Genomic DNA, 18,419 nt, shown 5'->3' with positions numbered 1-18,419 from the left:
AGGACCACTGGAAGCTTACTCCTATTCCCTCTGAACTCTGCCCTATGCACCTTTTACCTTTGCTAATTTTAATCTGAATTCTTGCACTATAATAAACCATAACTGTGAGTATAACAGCTCTCTGAGTTCTGTGAGTCCCAGTGAAACACTGAACCTGGCAGTGGGCTTAGGGAACCAACACACTCTCTAACACTTTCTATCCCAACTCCCTGCTTTGTTTTTTGTTTTTTCTTCAACATAGCACTTAATACTAAGGAAATTATCCAGTTGCTTATGTACTATATTATATCTTATCTTATACATATTGTTCATATTACATCAGTTACTAGAGGCCAGGTGCATGAAATTCATGCATTTGATGGGGGGGGGGGGGGTTGGGGGGAGTCCCCTCAGCCCAGCCTGCACCTGCTCACAGTCTGGGAGCCCTCAGACATCCTTAGCGCTGCCGAGAGGCTCCCGCCACCACTGCTGCGCTCGCCAGCCTGCACTCGCCAGCCATGAGCCTGGCTCAGGGCTTCTGGCTGAGCAGCACTCCCCCTGTGGGAGCACACTGACCACCAGGGGGCAGCTTCTGCATTGAGCGTCTGCCCCCTGCTGGTCAGTGCACATCGATGTGTTTACCTGCCCCTCTAATTTACAAGAATCTGAGATCATCATCATGAGGACAGTATTTAATCGATGGTTCAGGTCTGCTAGAACTCTCCTATGGTCTGGCACACTCACTAAATGTTAGATAGACCAATGAGCTAATGAATGAATAAGCAAAAGAATAAATGAATACACATTAAGGTTGGGCTCCAGCAGACAAATCACTAGATAAGAGAAATTATATACAGTTCTATATAACAGTTCTATTTGCTAGGTCTTTTTTTTTTTAACAAAAAATTATTCCTCTTCAGAAATTTAATGAGCAAAATGAACCAAATTTAATCTATGAGAAGTCTGAAATTTTCCAGGCATCAGACCCCCACATCGTTGATATTGTGAGGGTGAATAATAATGCAGTGTCCATTTCCTTGTACATGGAAGAATAATGATAAAAATACTAGGGTTAGCTATTATTTCTAAAGCTATGGTTATTTTTCTCAAAGATACCTGGATTTCTAAATTAGGTTCTTACACCCGAGTAAACAAAACAAAAAAAATAGTACCCTATTTTCAAAAAGTCAGAGTCAACTTTTGATATGTATTGTTTGAACCTCAAGTAAAACTGGCAAGAAGGTGGGGGGAGCCTGTGATACTAATGATAAGAGTCAACTTAAAAATATTCAGGGCTTAATCTATCAACCATGGAATCTAGGGTGCCTTTACTTCCTGAAGTAGTCTTTCTTAGAAGGGCTGTTTGAGGGAGGCAGTCACTTCTCTCAGCCAATATTTATGAAGCATCTAAATGTGAGAGGCTTTTCACTAAGCTCTATGTGGGCAACAGGGATGAATAAGCCATGGTCACCGCTCTTAAGAAATTTTCAATAAAGCATTTCTCTTCAGATGCCAAAAATGAAGGAATACAATCACTACACAAAGAAACAAGATAGTCTGGAACAGCCATGTTCAAAGTGACTTATTTGTGAGAATCTCATTTTCAGTTTAGTTCCTACTTTGAGGATCAGGAGCTCTAGATCATTTCATGGAGTAAACCATGTGCAGATGTCACATTCCCCCTAGTTTCTAACTCCCCCTGCCCATGACAATCAGATAATAGAGGCAGGATTTTTTTTAAAAGGGAAGAAATTGTCATTTATAACTCAAGTAAGCTCACCTCTGAATTGTACTGGGGCCTTAAAAGGGGACGATTGGGAGAAAGAATGTAAACTGGAGAGAGCTGCCTATGACTAGTTGAACTGTCGAAGCTGCAGAACTCTTCCTTGAAAGTCGTGGCACAAAAATCTCCTAGAACAGCCCTATCTATCCCACTTACATATGGGACTAAAGCTAGAGAGAACAGCAAACAGCCTCTAGCAGGAAGAGATGTGAATAACACCTGAAATTTATGAAGTACTTACTACATCCAGAGGAGTGTAGAAATATTTACTCTTCAAAACCATGCTTTAAAAATTATATTTAGTGAATGATGAAACAGACTTTTAGAAGTTAACTATTTTACCCAAAGTCACGTGACTGGGAAATGGCGACAACTTCTTTGATTCTACAATCTGTACTGCTGAAGATCAAAAATTAAATGAGAGATCAGACTCTCAAATGGGCTGAGTTTCAAGGACAGGCCTCCAGTTCCAATTGATTCATAAGGCAGAAACCTTTTCACAATGGCAAGTATGGGAAAGTCTGAGAAAAATATGTTAGTCACTGGGCACAAATATCTAGAATCTGCAAAAAAAAAAACACCAATTTTAATTCCTCAGAAGTAAATTCCAAAGAAAGCAGGAAAAAGGGAATAAAACTAAATACAGTATAGCATGAAGAATATTTTCCTTCAGTTGTTTAACACTGGAAAACGGAAACTAAATAAGGTCTTGTTTCTCCTATTTAAACATCGTTAAAAATGAGATTCTCATATGAATGGTTCAGCAAAGTCTACATGGTGAAAGAAAACAGACTGGGGAGCCAATTAAGGTGTGAAATCCTAGAAATTAGTAATCTTATCAACTGGATGAGAAGTCAGAAGAGAAACTGAACACAGACACAGGAAAATTATCAGCTTCCATTGAATGCAAGATGCTATCGTAAGTCTTTGGTATGGCTTTGTTTTTTTACCTCTTTTTATAAAGCTTTTCTTAGAAAACATAAAAGATTCACAGAACGTAGATAAAAGTATTACATAGTGGAGTTTTAGTTTTAGCCCATTTTAGGCAACCATTGAGCTTCAGAAAATGGCTTCTGTTCCCAGCTTCCTTTTCATCCATTACCCCACTTACATCTAGTGAGAAAAAGCTATCCCTCTGCCACTAGATGGCGCTGTCACAAATTGGGATGGAGGGTACTCTATGGACCCTAAACTTATAAGCATAACAATTTGGAGAAAAAGCAATAAAGATTAAATATACACCAAGATACAATAAACATTAGAGTGATACAGAGGACAGTGCAACAAACAAACTAAATATACTGAAATAGTGTTGTCCCACTGGGACATATATTACTAAAGAGTCTACTTTATGACTCGATTCTCTCTAGATACATTGATATAATGTTATTTGTTCAACATATTTTGGTTCCCAATATTTTTCCTTTCAAGCTATTGAAGTTAATATTTAACAAACACATTTTCTGCCAAGTTTTAATGTGATATCATCCTCTGAAGAAACAAATTCTAGAAATAATTTGTCTTTTTGGCAATATTTATCAGTATTTTGACACATAACCTGAATTATTATTGAAAATAAGTAGGAAATCAAGGACTTGAGGGTCTTGAATTTTTTTTTCAGATGCTCTCAAGGTTAATATGCACTTTGCGGCAATGAAAAGGTGGATAAATAAAGGCTATCTGGTGTCACATAGTCTGCAATATTTCCTATAACTGTGACTATTTCTTAAATAAAAAATTTTAGCTGACAAGTGTAATTTCCCCTTTTCGTTTTGTTTATACATTGGAGTTTCCAGTGTCATGGAACTTAACACAAAACTAGGTGCCCCAGGTCTCACCACTTCCCTTTTTGACTGTCATTGACACCTGTGAACTTCCCATTAGATCTTTTTATCTTAAAATATTATATATGCCATTATATACTACAAAGTTATATATACGTATCCATAAAAGTATATCCACTAAAAAATGTCTCAACTTGGTGAGGGGGAAAAAAAATGGGGCTAACAGAGTCCCATCAGGAAGTTTCTGAAACATCTACTGGAACAACATGGAAGGCAGCAGGTTCCGACTTCACACAGCTGGCTGCGTTTAAAAGAACCACAGGAAATGAACCAGCTCCCAACCTGTCAGGCAATTCCAAAGGGCAAATGGCCGCAAGCCCTTGGGGACCGAGGAATCTCATTTGAGTTGGCACAAGGAAGCTGGAAACTGGCAGTGGTCCAACAGCTTCAACTTGAGTGTGTGTGTGAGTGTGTGTGTGTGTGTGTGTGTGTGTGTGTGAGAATATATATAAAAAATATACACAGAGAGAGCCAATACATGTGATATGAACTCCACAGACATGCTGCTCTAAATTTAAACAGGAAATAAAGTTAGGTCATTGTTATCCGTTGGTCAGGGCAAAGGTGACAATCACAATAATTTTGAAAAACACACTCAAAAGAGGAAACAGAGGGTGACAGGGGTTGTGAGTCTACAAAATGGTCCAAAAAATTGTTTATCATATAAACATCCCAGGCCCACAGAAAGGCTGTGAAACCCAGAGTGAATTTTTCCATCCTCGAGCTCTGCCTTTGTTATGAAGGTCTGGACTTTAATTGGGGCTCTTCTGAATGGGCAGTGAGCAGGGCTATTTGTGAGCATCTGCCTCTGTTCTAAGGGGAAGCGGCCCAGTCAGTCTCTGAAAGTCTGACTTCTTCCAGAGCCTCACCATTTCTCCACAGTTGTTTGTTCTGAGAATGCAGATAGACCAAGGAAAATCTGAAAGCCCACAGAAGTATTCCTTGCACAATGAGCCTCTACACTGAAGCTTATAATATTTGACAGCCTTTGTGAGTAGCGGAGTCCGCGGATTTTTTCTTTTTCTCCAGCAGTGATATCCTTTCACCTCATTATAAAATATAACCTGTCATAGCTAAATTGAGGAGTTTTTTCAACGGGGCTGGAAAACTCATCTTTAATTACTGTATCGGAGAGTGCTTCTGAATTATCAACTCTGCAGAAAAAGGCTGCAAGGCAATCTGATCACTGTAAGAAACAGATGCTCCTTGATAAAGAAGCCATGTTGTTGGGTTTTCAGTCTCTCAGGTGACTATGCTTTGATACAATGGCTTTGAAAATCCATATGAGATGAAAAAGGAAAAGCAGCACTTTCCTTAGTCTAGGAGTAGTGTGTGTACACTTAACTGTCAGTGCACAGATTGGTTTGAAGGATTTTTGGGGGCCTTAATATTATAAATATTTAGATGTGCACCCCAAGACAATTTCTAATGGAGTTTTTGTTTTGTGTATTTTTAATCCTCACCCTAGGATATGTTTCCATTGATTTTTTAGGGAGAGTGAAAGAGAGAGAGAAAGACAGAGAGAAACATCGATGTGAGAGAGAAACACATTGATTGGTTGCCTCCTGCAGGAGCCCTGACCAGAGCCCAGGCCAGAGAGGATCCTGCAACTGAGGTACAGCCCTTGACTGGAATCGAACCTGGGACCCTTCGGTCAGCAGGCCGACACTCTGTCCACTGAGCCAAACCGGCTAGGCAAATGGAGTTTTCTTTATATCAGCTTAATGTGTTGGTTGCTATCATAAATTGTGAGAGATCTGGTTCCAAACTCAAGCTCTGCCACTAACCAGCTAACCATTGCAATCTCTAACTCTCTCTAAGCTTCTGTTGTCTGCAAAAGGGAATCATCATGTCTATATCACATAACTTTTAAGAAGATTAATAAGATAATGAATGTGAAGAGTTTAGCAAAGTACTTAGCACATTATAGCCACTCAATAAATGGAAGCTATTATTATTAGAAACATTAAGCACTGATCTTCTGATAGATTTGGCTGAAAATGAAAATTATGTTTTTAATGTCAGATTGAGTATTAGATAAAAGGGCATAGGACAAAAAACCTCAGGTGTATATCTTTCAGTTGCATAAACAGGACAGTGGGTATCTGGAATACTGAGTCCTATTTTAACTAATGTTCTCTCAAAGTCAATAATATTTTCAGAACCAGATTCTGCTGACCAGTCACTCAAAACAAACAAACAAAACCCACAAAAGTTTCCCATTAACAAATGACTCTGGGCAATACAAATACAACATTTCAACCTTGGAAATTCACAGTGAATATTAGCATATTAAAGGCTTTTAGGAAGTTCTGCAATGGAGAAACCACCTGGTTAATACAGATTACCCAACCCTATCTGATGATGCAACTTTTTTTTCATTCAATGACTATGCTGTACTATTAATTTATTATGTACTATTACATGCCAGCCAGTGTCAAACACTTTACATGTATTAACTCATTTAATCACAATCACCGTACTTGAGATAGCAGCCATTAATTAATTTATTTACTTGCCTAGGATTACTCAGCCGGTAACTGAAGGCCAGATTCAAATCCCAGCACTAACACCAGAGTCACATTCTGAACCAGAACTTTAACCTCTTCTCACAATTTGAGGCATGTTCTTTCTTCGGTTAATATGCTTTCACTTACAAATAACAGAAAACCAATTTAACCAAAATAAAGAGTTTACAGTCTTATTTAACTAAAAAAAAGTAGTGTGAGCTTTAGACACAAGAAATATAGTTCCGGTCTCTGAAATTTGCTCATCTCTGCCCTCCTCCATGCGTCAGCGTTGTTCTCAAGTGGACTTCCCTATGGGAGCCTCTCCCAGGTAGTCTTCATTTACTGCCAAAGAGCAGAGAAAGCTTATTTTCCCCAACCATCAGATATGGTTGTTGGTTTCTTCTGACTGAGCCATGTGCCCATCTTGGGCCATGGAAATGTGATGTGCTAAGTGTTTGAGGTTTGGTTGTTCTCCAGCTGACCGGGGTGTGGTGGATTGGCCTTGGCTGATTTGGGCTCATCCTGAAGCTGAGAGGAAGGCCAATTCCAGGCAAACCACATAACGGAAAGAGACTCCTTCTAGAAAAAATAAAAAGGGGAAATGCAGTTCTCTAGTTTGTGCTTTGAACAATAGGATTCCCATTCAAATCTGAGATAAGTGTTCTATGGAACATACTTTCAAAAATACCACTCTATGGTTTCTTATTCCTAAACCCTCTGATGTCCCGTGACAAAGTTAAAAAAAAAAAAGGTAATCAAGTAAACGAAAGTCATTGAAGAAAGACAGCATGCCCAAGCCTTAACTTTGCCCTGACAATTTTGGATCTTCTATTCATCAGTTGTGATGAATAGAATAGAAATAGACTAAGTATGTTCTTTATAGCTTATGGAAATATTGAGAATAAAATAAAGTCACCTGCCCCCTTGCCTATTCTCTCCATTCTCTTTCTCAGACGTCATCAGTTTGGTATATATATTTTCAAACTTTCTCTACTTTCACATGCATTATGTGTGTAGAAATATATGTTTCATGACATAATTGGGAACGTGTCTTTTCTTTTTCTTCTCATTCAAATACACAACTAAAAAGCCCTTTATCAGTACAAAGATAACTTTATTGTACAAGGAGAACTCCGTTTTTTTTATAGCTGCTGTAGACGAAGCCACAATATGAGGAGCCGTCATTTAAGTTTTTCCACTTGTTCACTGGTAGACATTTAATGTTTTCTAATATTTTACTATTTTTTTAAAAAACAGCTCACATGACCATCCCTGCACATGCTACCTAGTGCACGTGTGGGAGTTTTTCTGTACGAAAGAAACTCACCGGTGAAATTGCTCTGTTACAGGGGTTTGAGCACTTTAAATTTTCATAGAATTTGCCAAAATGCTGTTCCAATTTACACTCCCACCAACAGCCTCTGAGAGTACCTGTTTCCCCCTGGATAGTAGCAATTGTTTTGCATTCAGTTTCAAAGAGTAATCAACAGGAGTCTCCTTAATTCTGTGGTGCAAGTGGCTCCCTGAGAACTTTAAGAATGTATCATTAGACTCGAAAGAAAACAATCATTTGATGTGAGCCCACTCAGTGATTGGTATTATCATCATAATAAAGAAAACCCTCTTGACTGAACAGCTGCTTAAGACTTTCAAGACATTAGCTACCTGCCTTTCAGGGTTTAAGAGGTCAAGAAAGGTCACTCTCCCCCATTTTGCAGATGCAAATTTTGAAGTATGAAAAAAGTAAGTAAACGTTTCTATCAGGCTGTGTACAAGAATAGACAATAAGAATTCGTGCTGGGGTCCAGCCGGTCCCAAAGGTGTGGATGGAGTCCGCAAAGAATGTTTTACACAGAGACAGCGTTCAAAACTCTCTAGCTTTCCTTAGTCTCCGTGGATCTTCCCTGTGCTTGGCTGAGGCCACAGAAAAAGATCCCAAGGCAAGCTGAGCCTTTATTTTATAGTGAGAGGTAAATAAGGTAGTGGTTTCCATAGTTACACAGTTCTTGTGAGTTTCGCTTGTTTTGACCATGGCTACACTTCCTGCACTTCCTCAGCCCATTAACTTCCCAGATAAGATCTAGGGAGTGTCATAAGGTCAAGCCTAATTATGCTAAGAGGACTGTGTCCTCTAAGCTGGGAATTGTTTGTGACTTTGCCCACAGGTCAGTCCGAGGCTTAACCCTATATCAGCTCCCCACAAATTCGGGTTTTATAAGTCTCCGCTTCTTCATTTTCTGGTGATGAGGCAGCCTTCAAACCCAGAAACAAAACTCTGACCTACACTGCTTTGTAGCCGGGCAAAGTCCAGCTACTTGCGTTAAAAACATATTTCTGTTTTAACTTAGTTGGATGGTGTTTTGAAAATATGGTGTAGTCTATGTCAATGAAACTTCAAATTCAGTTCCCAGGCATGTGGTGGCCTTTGCTCCCTTTGGCCAAGATGACTAGTATTCTTTCATTGGCTGACCCTGGTGATCTGAAGGGGAAGGGCAGAAAATAAGGCGTCGTCTGCAGAACTCAATATTTCTTCTCTCTCTGCTCATGAATAGAATTATGGAAAAATTCATAGGCTTGTGGACTTGAAATCTCTGTACAATAAGCAGCAGAGACATTGCCAACTTGCTCAGGGCATGTTTGAGATCATCGCTTTGGGCTCAGCCCCAGATATATGTCCCAGAAGGAAGCCATGTGGGCTTTAATGCGTGTTTTTTTCCCCTGCAGAGAAGTCACAACTTACCCGAACATACTTGTTCACAGACCATCTAAATGGAACCTCCAGACTGATGACAGCTGGACCAGGAAGCACAGTACACCACTTCACATCTGGGAATGAGCTACTTGCACATTTTGAGATGAGTACATTTATCTGAGTACTTGGTTGTTCTTTATATTTCAATTTCAGGTCAATTAATTGTAATGGCATCGATCCTATACAATAAAAGCATAGTATGCAAATTGTCCCCTCAACTGGGAGTTTGTCCTGGAGTTCGACCAGGGGGCGGGGCTGGCCAGGGGAAGGGAGGGAGGCCCTGGCTGGTGGCAATGGCGGCAGCAGCAGGCAGCCGGGGGGAGGGAGGGAGTATCCACCTGGCAGCCAGCAGCCGCTGGGGACCCTTCCAGTGCACGCATTTCGTGCACTGGGCATCTAGTTCAAATATAAAACAGTTGGTATGCTTGTAACAAAGTGGCTTTCCAGACCAGAAATCAACTTTTCTCTTAAAGTAGTAATGCTTAGAATAAATGTCAATAACCTTATCTTTCTACAAACACTCTCCTTCTTTTCTCCTTCCTGATTCAGTACCTTGACTTGGAGGCACAATCCTGCTTTACATCGACCCAGGCTCCATCCGCATCTAGTATTCCCTGTCTGAAGTTTTGACACATTTGTCACAACAGCTAAGGTTTGGGAAGGGAGTTGAAACAATTTCACAAGGCTTGTTATGACTCACATGGCCCCTGTGTAGTCCTCTTAACATCCTTTGTTCCCATCCTTCCAATAAAACATGAGCACCAGCCCTTTCCCTTGCACAGTGTGAGCCAGAGAGCCTGGGGCCTTTGGGCTCCAGTTCCAGGGTACAGATCATTAAAGCAGATGACACTGCTCTGTATATCAAGCCTTTCATGCCAACTTCTAAATGAGGGAGAAAGACTGCAGTGATGACAATGATCTATCACCATACCCCTTTTAGTGAAGATACTCCTTTTAATGAAGATACCTCTTCTAATACATTTAAAGTGAATTTGGAGATCTTGGGACTATGTGGAGAGGGGGTTGGACATATAGCTGAGAAGGGAGAGGTTGACCAGAGAAAATGAAGTGGGGCAGAGACTAAGGACATAAAAAATATATATTTGGTTTCCTGAGCATATTATCCTGCTGTTCTGTCTCCCACTAAGATCTACAGATCTGCTATTCTTTAGAAGTTGTCAGAAAACTCCAACTGTTTTCTAAAGTTTAAATATCACAAACTGATGGGCCCTGAATTAAGATGGGAACATCAGTGGTTGAATGTGTCTATAGGAGACAAGCATAATGACAACTTGTATTTTCAAAGATTCTTTCTCTCAAAGCTCACGTCACTTAATAGATCTGATCTAATTATTCCTCCATAACATCCATGGCATCTGGGAAGAAAGTAGGGGAAGGGCAGTGAATTTTATGGGGGTTGGGGTCTAAATACTATCCCTTTTTGCTTATGGAAAATAAAACACAAAATGTTCATAAAAATGCCCTAAGTCAAAATTTTTTAAACTTTTTGTCTGCTCTGTCCTTTTGTTCAAATGAAAACTGATGTTGAACACTAACATCAGTGATAAAAACAAACCCTCCCTTAAGAATAATCAGTGCTGAGCTGCCCTTGCTGTAGCTGCCTCAGGGCCCTGCCTGCCTAATCTTTTTCTCTACCACACCCTATCCTCAAACACTCCAAAGAGCTCAGGGCTTTTTTAAAAAATCACTTTTCCTGGTGAGGCCACAAAGAAACTTCCAAAGTAGATGATGAACCACTCTCCAAAATTTGACTCCAAAAAAGCATCACAGCCTCCCAAGAACGACAGAAACCCAGATTTTGTTGCTACGAGGGATGTGGGAGCAAAACATGCCTTCCAGAGACTATCATAATGTGCAACGTAGCAGATCCTCTTCTTAACATGTTTTCCTTTGGGGGAAAATTATGACTCTGGTTATCCAGGGCATTCTGAAAACACAGACTGACCTTTTTGATGTGACTTATTATTACTATCACTTCTATCACAATTACAGACTCTACAGACATACATTTTTCCAAACACCATTTTTAGACTTTCAAATTTGACAAGGGGAAGCCTCACCCTTATTCCCACCCTGACTTTGTTTGCCTCTTCTCAGGGTGCTAATGCAGTGTTGGTAGTAGTAGCAAGTACATATGTACACGTAAGAAGATATGAGCTAAATATATAACCCTATAGATCAGTTATGCCTAAACAGAAAATGTCCTTCTGTGACAATTAGTGATGTGACACACTGGAGCAGATCTCAGTCCTCTCTGGTGCCAAGGGAAGATTTGTGCCCTAGAATGAAAGTGATGTGATAACAATGTGTGAAATTCTGTGGAAAAACAATTCAAATGTCCTCGTGTATTTTTTTCAGCCCAATATATTGGATGTTTAACCACGACTTGCATGTTTTCTCCACCCAGAGTGACTTCCAAATTTGCACTTAAAAAATACACCAAAACATTAAGGGTAAAATTAGCTTCTGTTTTTGTCTTTTACTGTCCTAGCAATATCAAAAAATAAATTTAAAAAATCTTGTTGATGCTAATGCCTCGCTTTTCCTTGGTTTTGGTAGGAAACTCAGCATGCCTTTTAGTGCTTGAGTCATGCTCCATCTTAGACTGGAGTATCACCATGATGTCTAGCATGTCACCAGTAGACCAAAAGCAAAGGCAAAAGAAGAGATTCTAAGTAGAGAGAAAAGTAAGAGGGCAAGAGGAAGAATATTAGAAGAGAAAGTGAGTGTAGAGAAAAGGATGAGAAGAATGAGAAGGAAGTGTGCTTGAAAGGATCAGATGCTAGTAATGTCACCATTGTCTCAGGGAGGCCTATCAACCAGTAGTTACAGATCACCAATAAAATGTTGAGAAAGGAGACCACTATTCTCTATCTACACATCTTTATAAAAGGATTATGCTATTTTCACAAATTGTAGTAATTATAAAAGAGTAATCTTCTATAAATTAAAAAAATAGAATTAAGTAGCTTTGAGGCTCTAGTTAGCATTTGTCCTGCTGTTATTGATTTAGTAATTTTTTCTTTATGCCATTTTTGCTCCTCAAACCCACAGCAGGTCAATAATAAAATTGGCATTGAAATTCATTCAATAGTAGTTTATCTCCAGATCTTGAGGCCCTTTTATTCTCCCAACTATTGATTAGTGGTCTGTAAATAGGGTAGGCAACCTTGACACAGTGGGGATACTACTTGACAATGATCAGCTCTGGTGACCCACATTTTCTTATACATCCAGCTTCTCTATTGCCCAAGACAGGAGATCAGATTAGGTCAGTGTACTAGTCAGGTTTCTCCAGTAAAACAGAACCAATAGAATATCCTATATAATAAAATGCTAATATGCAAATGGTTGTCACACCCTCACATCGTCACACTGTAACAACTCAGACACTCAACACTGGGGAGAGAGGAATGGGGACCAGCCAGGCACAAATGAACTCATGAGAGAGGAATGGGGACCAGCCAGGCTGCAGCCTGGGAGAGGGACAAGCCACACGCCCCACAGTCCCGGGGCACCCATGGCTGGGGCTGTGGCCTGGGAGAGGGACAAGCCGCCCGCCCTGCGGTCACGGGCGCCAGCACCTGCAGCTTCGGCCCAGGAGAAGTGCCCGCCCATGGTCCCCTGTGGCTGCGGCCGGCCCAGGCAAAGCTGGCCCAGGTCCTGGGTGCCTGCAGCCAGCCAGAGGGAGGGAAGCCCGGGTCCTGGGTGCAGGGCAAGGCAGAGGCTGTTAGGGGCTATCAGGTCAACAGGAGAGCAGTTAGAGGTGATCAAACTGGTAGGGGAGCAGTTAGGGGCGATCAGGCAGGCAGGCAGAGGGGTTAGGGGAGATCAGGCAGGGAAGCAAGAGGTTAGGAGCCAGTGGTCCCAGATTGTAAGAGGCAGACAGACATCTCCCAAGGGGTCCCATATTGGAGAGGGTGCAGGCTAGGCTGAGGGACCCCCTTCCATGCACAAATTTCATGCACAGGACCTCTAGTATTATAATAATATGATGAATCTTCTTATATCTATATCTATATAATTTACATACACAAATGTATGAAATATATAAAACATATAAATACAAGTATAAAGGGATTTATTATTAGAAATTGCCTTGCATGATTATGGAGGCTGAGACAATGATCTGCTGTCTGAGACCTGGAGCCCCAGGAAAACCACCAATATAATTCTAAGAATGTGAGGGCCAATAGTGTAAGCCTCAATCCAGGGACAGAAGACTGATTGTCAGCTCAAGCAATCAGGCAGAGAGCAAATTCACCCTTTCTCTGCCTTTTTGTTCTAGTCAGGCCTTCAAAGGACTAGATGATGTCTATCCACATTAGGAAGAGCAATCTGCTTTACTCAGTGTACCGGTTCAAATGCTAATCTCATCCAGAAACCCCAATACCATACCCAGAAATAATGTTTAGCCAAATATCTGAGTACCCTATAATCCAGTTAATTTTATTACCATAAAATTAATCATCACAGGCAATCTTTTACCATCCACAATGGTGGACAGGTTATTGTTTTTATTTACATCCAGTCCATAAATGTTTTTATTTAGTACCATACCCTGGTCAAAGATCTGTGACCAGGCTAGCTGGGATGATCTGACTTGACACATACAGCAGTGACAGAAAGAAAGATCAGGGGCCACTTTTCTCAAAAGGCCTGGCAGTTATTTTGAATTTCAAGGGCTTCTTTCTAGAACACCATTACCTAATAAAAGAACTGTCAAAACATCGGCACCATCGATCTATAGCTTACATGATAGAGGCTTTGAAATGAAATGATAAGACTTCATGTGCCTGTGGCCATTGAAGGTAATGATAGCATTAAAGTAAGTATCAGAAATTCTATGTCTTTGGATAGGGAAATTCCTTTTCTACACAGATTATTTAATAAGTTAGTTTTCCAATAAAAAATTATAACAGAACACTGCAGGTCAACAGATAGACACTACATACAGAGCACTGGACACCAGACACAGAAAGTATTCAAAAAAAATCATAAATTCAGAGAAGCCACTTAAGGGCAATAATAAACTGGTGGTAGGCATTTTAAAGAATGCATTTTTGAAAGGAAGCAAAACTTTGGAAATGAAGACTTTATAATTAATAAAGTGAACTTTGAGAAATGTCCAACTATAAAATTAAGAAATTTCTAAAATAATATTAAAAACCATGATTCAAGGGAATAATTATTTTTATAGAACAGCCTAGAAAAAAAATAGAATCATATGTGGAGAAAGAATTCAGGTCAACAAAAACAGAAATAAATATCCGAATGGACACATTTTCTTTATGCCCACTCAGTTAAGCATTTCACTGATTCTTAAAGAAGTTAAATTAGTGGTTGATATAAAGCCAGAACTTATGATTTGCATATCTGCATTCATGATTTAGTTAATTATATGCTAAGTGGAGTGCAATTTCCATTTGATAATGTATGTTTAATCATTCTCAAACTTTTTACTCTCATTGTAAAAACTCCAGATAAGTACCCTTTTTTCCTGGTCTTTCCTTCTTAAATATCTTAACTTACACTTCTTTCTCTGTCAACCCATTAATGCCAGGGGATTGATCTTTAAATTTCTTCTCACTTAAATGCAATGCTTATGGGCAATCTCAATAACTCCTATACTTGTTTACCCAATGTAACAGACACAGAGAAATACTACCCAGATCCACTTGAAGGTAGGACTTTCTGTCCAACTGCAGATATTTCTGCCAGCAGACAACCTTAAGCATATGCCTCAGTTACAGACATCTACCCCACTGAGGTAAGCCCACCTCTGGTGACTGAGTGACTTAAAGTATAAAAGCCTAGCCTTTCCAGTCCACTGCCAGATCATTCTGATGGGCTATATTTTCTCTAGAGCTTTCCACTGGATTCACCAAAGATTTGTCAGGCCTACATCAACGTTTGACTTCTCACTCTACCAATGATGCTTAATCTTTAATAAACATCTTGTACCCCAAATTCCATCTTAGTATCTCCTTTCAGAGAAAGCAAACATAAATCCTCTTTGAAGCATGTGTCTTCAACTTAAAGATCTACTAATATAGATGACCAATATAAGCTAATAATCATAAAAAGCAAAATATATAAAATGCATAAGCCATGAATGAGAGTCTTAAAAAAATAAAACAGAAGAATCTTATCAAAATATTCAAGATGTTAAAATTATTGTTATAAGTAATATGTTTTAAGAAGTAAACAATAATTTAAAATATGAATAAGGAACAAAAATAAGAAATAATAGTAATATTTGGAAAAGAACTGAATGGAACTTACAGAAAACAAAACTAAACTAACTTTAAAATATTTAAAGTTTAGTAAAGAAACTAATTGACATAGCTAAAGAAAGATTAAAAAAACTAAAATATAAAAATAAAGAAACTAACCATTGTATAGTATAGAGAGGGGAAACAAAAACAAAAAGAGAGAGAATAAAAAAAAACTTCTATAGAATAAAAGTACAATGGTCGACATAATTCCTGATTCATTATGAAAAAGATTTTTTTTTTTTAAAATGGGGAAAGTACAGTGCGGAATGAGAATGTCCTGAGAATTCACCAAAGTTAATGAATAACAGGAATCCTCAGTTTGAAGTAGTATTGTGAATAACAACCAAGATATATTAAAAGAAATGCAATCTTAAAATAATTGTTTTGATATTGTAGAACTAAAGGTAAAATTCTAAAAGCAATGAGAGAAAAAACAAAAATTACAAGTGAATAAGATAAATAGCTGACTTCTTAAATTAAAAAAGGAAGCAATAGCAAAATAAAATTGACAATATCTTTAAAGAATTTAGAGAAAATTCTGTCCCCAATGAAACTTTCTTTGAAAAATGAGAGTAAGATGAAAATATTTTCCCAATAAAAACTAAGATTGTTTAGCAGCAATATATTCTTAATAGAGACATTTCTGAAAAGTCTCCTTCATACTGTTGTCTCTGCCTATAAGGTTTTTTGTTTGTTTTTTGCTAATCCCTTTGTATTTTTCACCCAACCCTCTCCCTTTGAAACCTACATAATTTTATTAACCAATGTCACCCCAATAAATCCAATAAATACTTTTCAAAATAAATAGAAATAAAAGGCGTTCTTCAGTAAGAAACACTAGGATCTCACCGTGTTTTGGAATGCAAGAAGTAATGACAGCAGTGCCACTAGGTATTAACGAAAAAGGATTGAAAAAATACTAATAATGTCTAATTTTTTTTAACAAAAAGAAACTGGAATACAAAAAAATAGTACATAAGTCAGAAGAATGATTAGAGATAAAGTTTTCTAAGCTGCTTGTACTGTTTGGGAGCAGGGCAAAGATATAAGTTAACTTTAGATTGTATTCAGTATGCCTGTTTTAATTTCTAGAATAACTCCTACGAGACTATAGAGCAGGGGTGGGCAAACTTTTTGTGAGTGCGTGCCAAAACCAGCAAAATCTCTGACTCAAAATTCTTCTGCATGACAACCTTATTTTTTTATTTTATTTTTTTTCAGTTGATCAGCAGCCTAGTCAGAACCTCTAGCCAGGATCTCCAGCCAAAGCTCTGGTCGGGATCTCCAGCCAAGTTCTGGTTAGGATCTGATGTTTATTGTCTTGTTACATCTGTATTTATACCAGTCAATTTTAATCCTGTCAATTTCTATTGCAAAGGTTAGGGCGTTTCTTATCTCCATTCCAGGGAGTAAAGATTATGTAGCTTAAGCGTGATTGTTTGTAGTTAAAGTGATTTAACTACCCACCTGGCACTTAGTTAAGGGGTTGTATCCCCTCCCTACCTCAGGGAAAAATCCCCACCTGGGGAAACAACCTTTCTCAGAGAGGTGACCCTGGTTAAAACACATAGCACTAAGGGGAGCAAACATATTAAGAACAGTATGCTATATACGCCAGGTCCCTTGAAACATATGCTGTACAGATGTTTCTTTCCTGCAGCGACTGTGTCAAGCAGCAAGGATGGACCGGCTTCCGGCAAATTCCCCCTTTTTTATTTCTTAAAGGATAGCGCATGCAAATCAGCGGCCACCTCTCAGATTGGACCATTTAAGACTTGGAAGAAGACTGGCAAGCAATGACAGTGAGCATAGCTATAAACATAGTGGATGGAGTGCACAAGGAGCCCCGTTCCTGTAGAAGGTTGCCGGCCTCTTCAGTCAAGGGATTTCAGCTGTCCTCAAGTTGTTGGTTTGATTGTCTTTGTTGGTCTGGCTAGCAGGCGGCGTCACTGGCGACGGGCTTTCCGAAGCGTCAGCGAGTTGAAGGGCTGCATCAAAGGGTCCATCAGGGCCGTGCTTGATGGTGGTGTTGGTGTCCGAGGAGGAGTAAGCTGTGTCCTCTGGGTCAGCTGATATGGAAGATGGAGGGTAGTAGAGAGAAAAAGAAGAGAAACAAAAGAACTACAAGGCATGGAAGTGTTTAGAAAAAAGAGGGAGAAGAAAGGGAAGAAGGCAGCATCCTGACACAGCCCTTTCCTTCAGCTGCCCCTTTCCCTGTGGTCCAAGGTAGAAATGGGAAACAAGTCCTGTCGCAGTGAAAGGGAAGCTGCTGTCAGCCAGTCTCTGTCTTTACCTGGGTCCCGATCTGAGCTGGGCGTGGGAAGCAGGAAGCAGCCATGGGGGCAGGAGACCTCCCTCAGAAGGGGCGAGTGTTCAAGCCCCTGCATAGTTGGGGGGGTAAGGATCTGTGCCCCACCTCTGTTGACCCCCAAGTTCTCTCCTGCCGGCCCCTCTGCGGTTGTTCCTCCCTGAGGAATCTTACCTGTCTTTGACTAACCAGCCATCCTCCAGGGCCAAGCAAGGTGATGTGAGGTTCAGTTCTGTCTCCTTGGTAGCCTATGCCCCTGTGGCCTCCACGCCCAGCAACTGCCTTGGGATCCCCTCGCCTGCTGGCAGGGCCCCGGCATTGATCACATATCTTGGGGAACCCAGGTTTGTTCTCCAGGGAGGGCCCAGCTCACACCATTGGGCTAGAGACAGATCCATGGTACCAGCCACCATGAGATTTCAACCTCAGCATGAACAGAGAGCTCAAGCAACAGCTATGGGCAATTGGATTGTAAGAAGAGGGTCCCTCTTGACACAAGGGTAAGACGGGCCAATAAAGGACAAAGGAGAGTCCCAGGACAGGGCTTTCTCAGCCCAGGATGTCAGGCTCTTGGCACAAGACAACTCCACGTATGGGGCATATACCAAACACCCCTAGTCACGGCATAAAAGGGAGGTTCCCTTCCTGGAACAGTAGGGTAGGGAGATTCTAGAAAAGGCTGTGTTCAGGAGAAAAGGAGAAAGGCCAAAGACCAGCAAACAAGTAGTCAGATTAAAAAAAAAGAAAAAGGAAAGGAGATGTGGGGCAAAGCTGGGACATATGGAAAGACAAAAAGGAGGCACATGTGATCCTCCCAATGGACAGGTTATTCCAGCTCAGGGCTGCACATCTGCTGCAGATGGGCACTGGTCAGGTGTGCTAGGGTGAGGTGGAGACGGGGGGGCGGTGAGACATAAGGTCGGACTAGACGGTCTGGAATCCAC

The sequence above is a fragment of the Myotis yumanensis genome, unplaced genomic scaffold (genome assembly GCF_028538775.1).
Source record: "Myotis yumanensis isolate MYYU_CA2020_CCGP unplaced genomic scaffold, mMyoYum1.0.hap1 SCAF_1, whole genome shotgun sequence".
Lineage (NCBI taxonomy): Eukaryota > Metazoa > Chordata > Mammalia > Chiroptera > Vespertilionidae > Myotis > Myotis yumanensis.
This window is presented reverse-complemented; position numbering follows the sequence as displayed.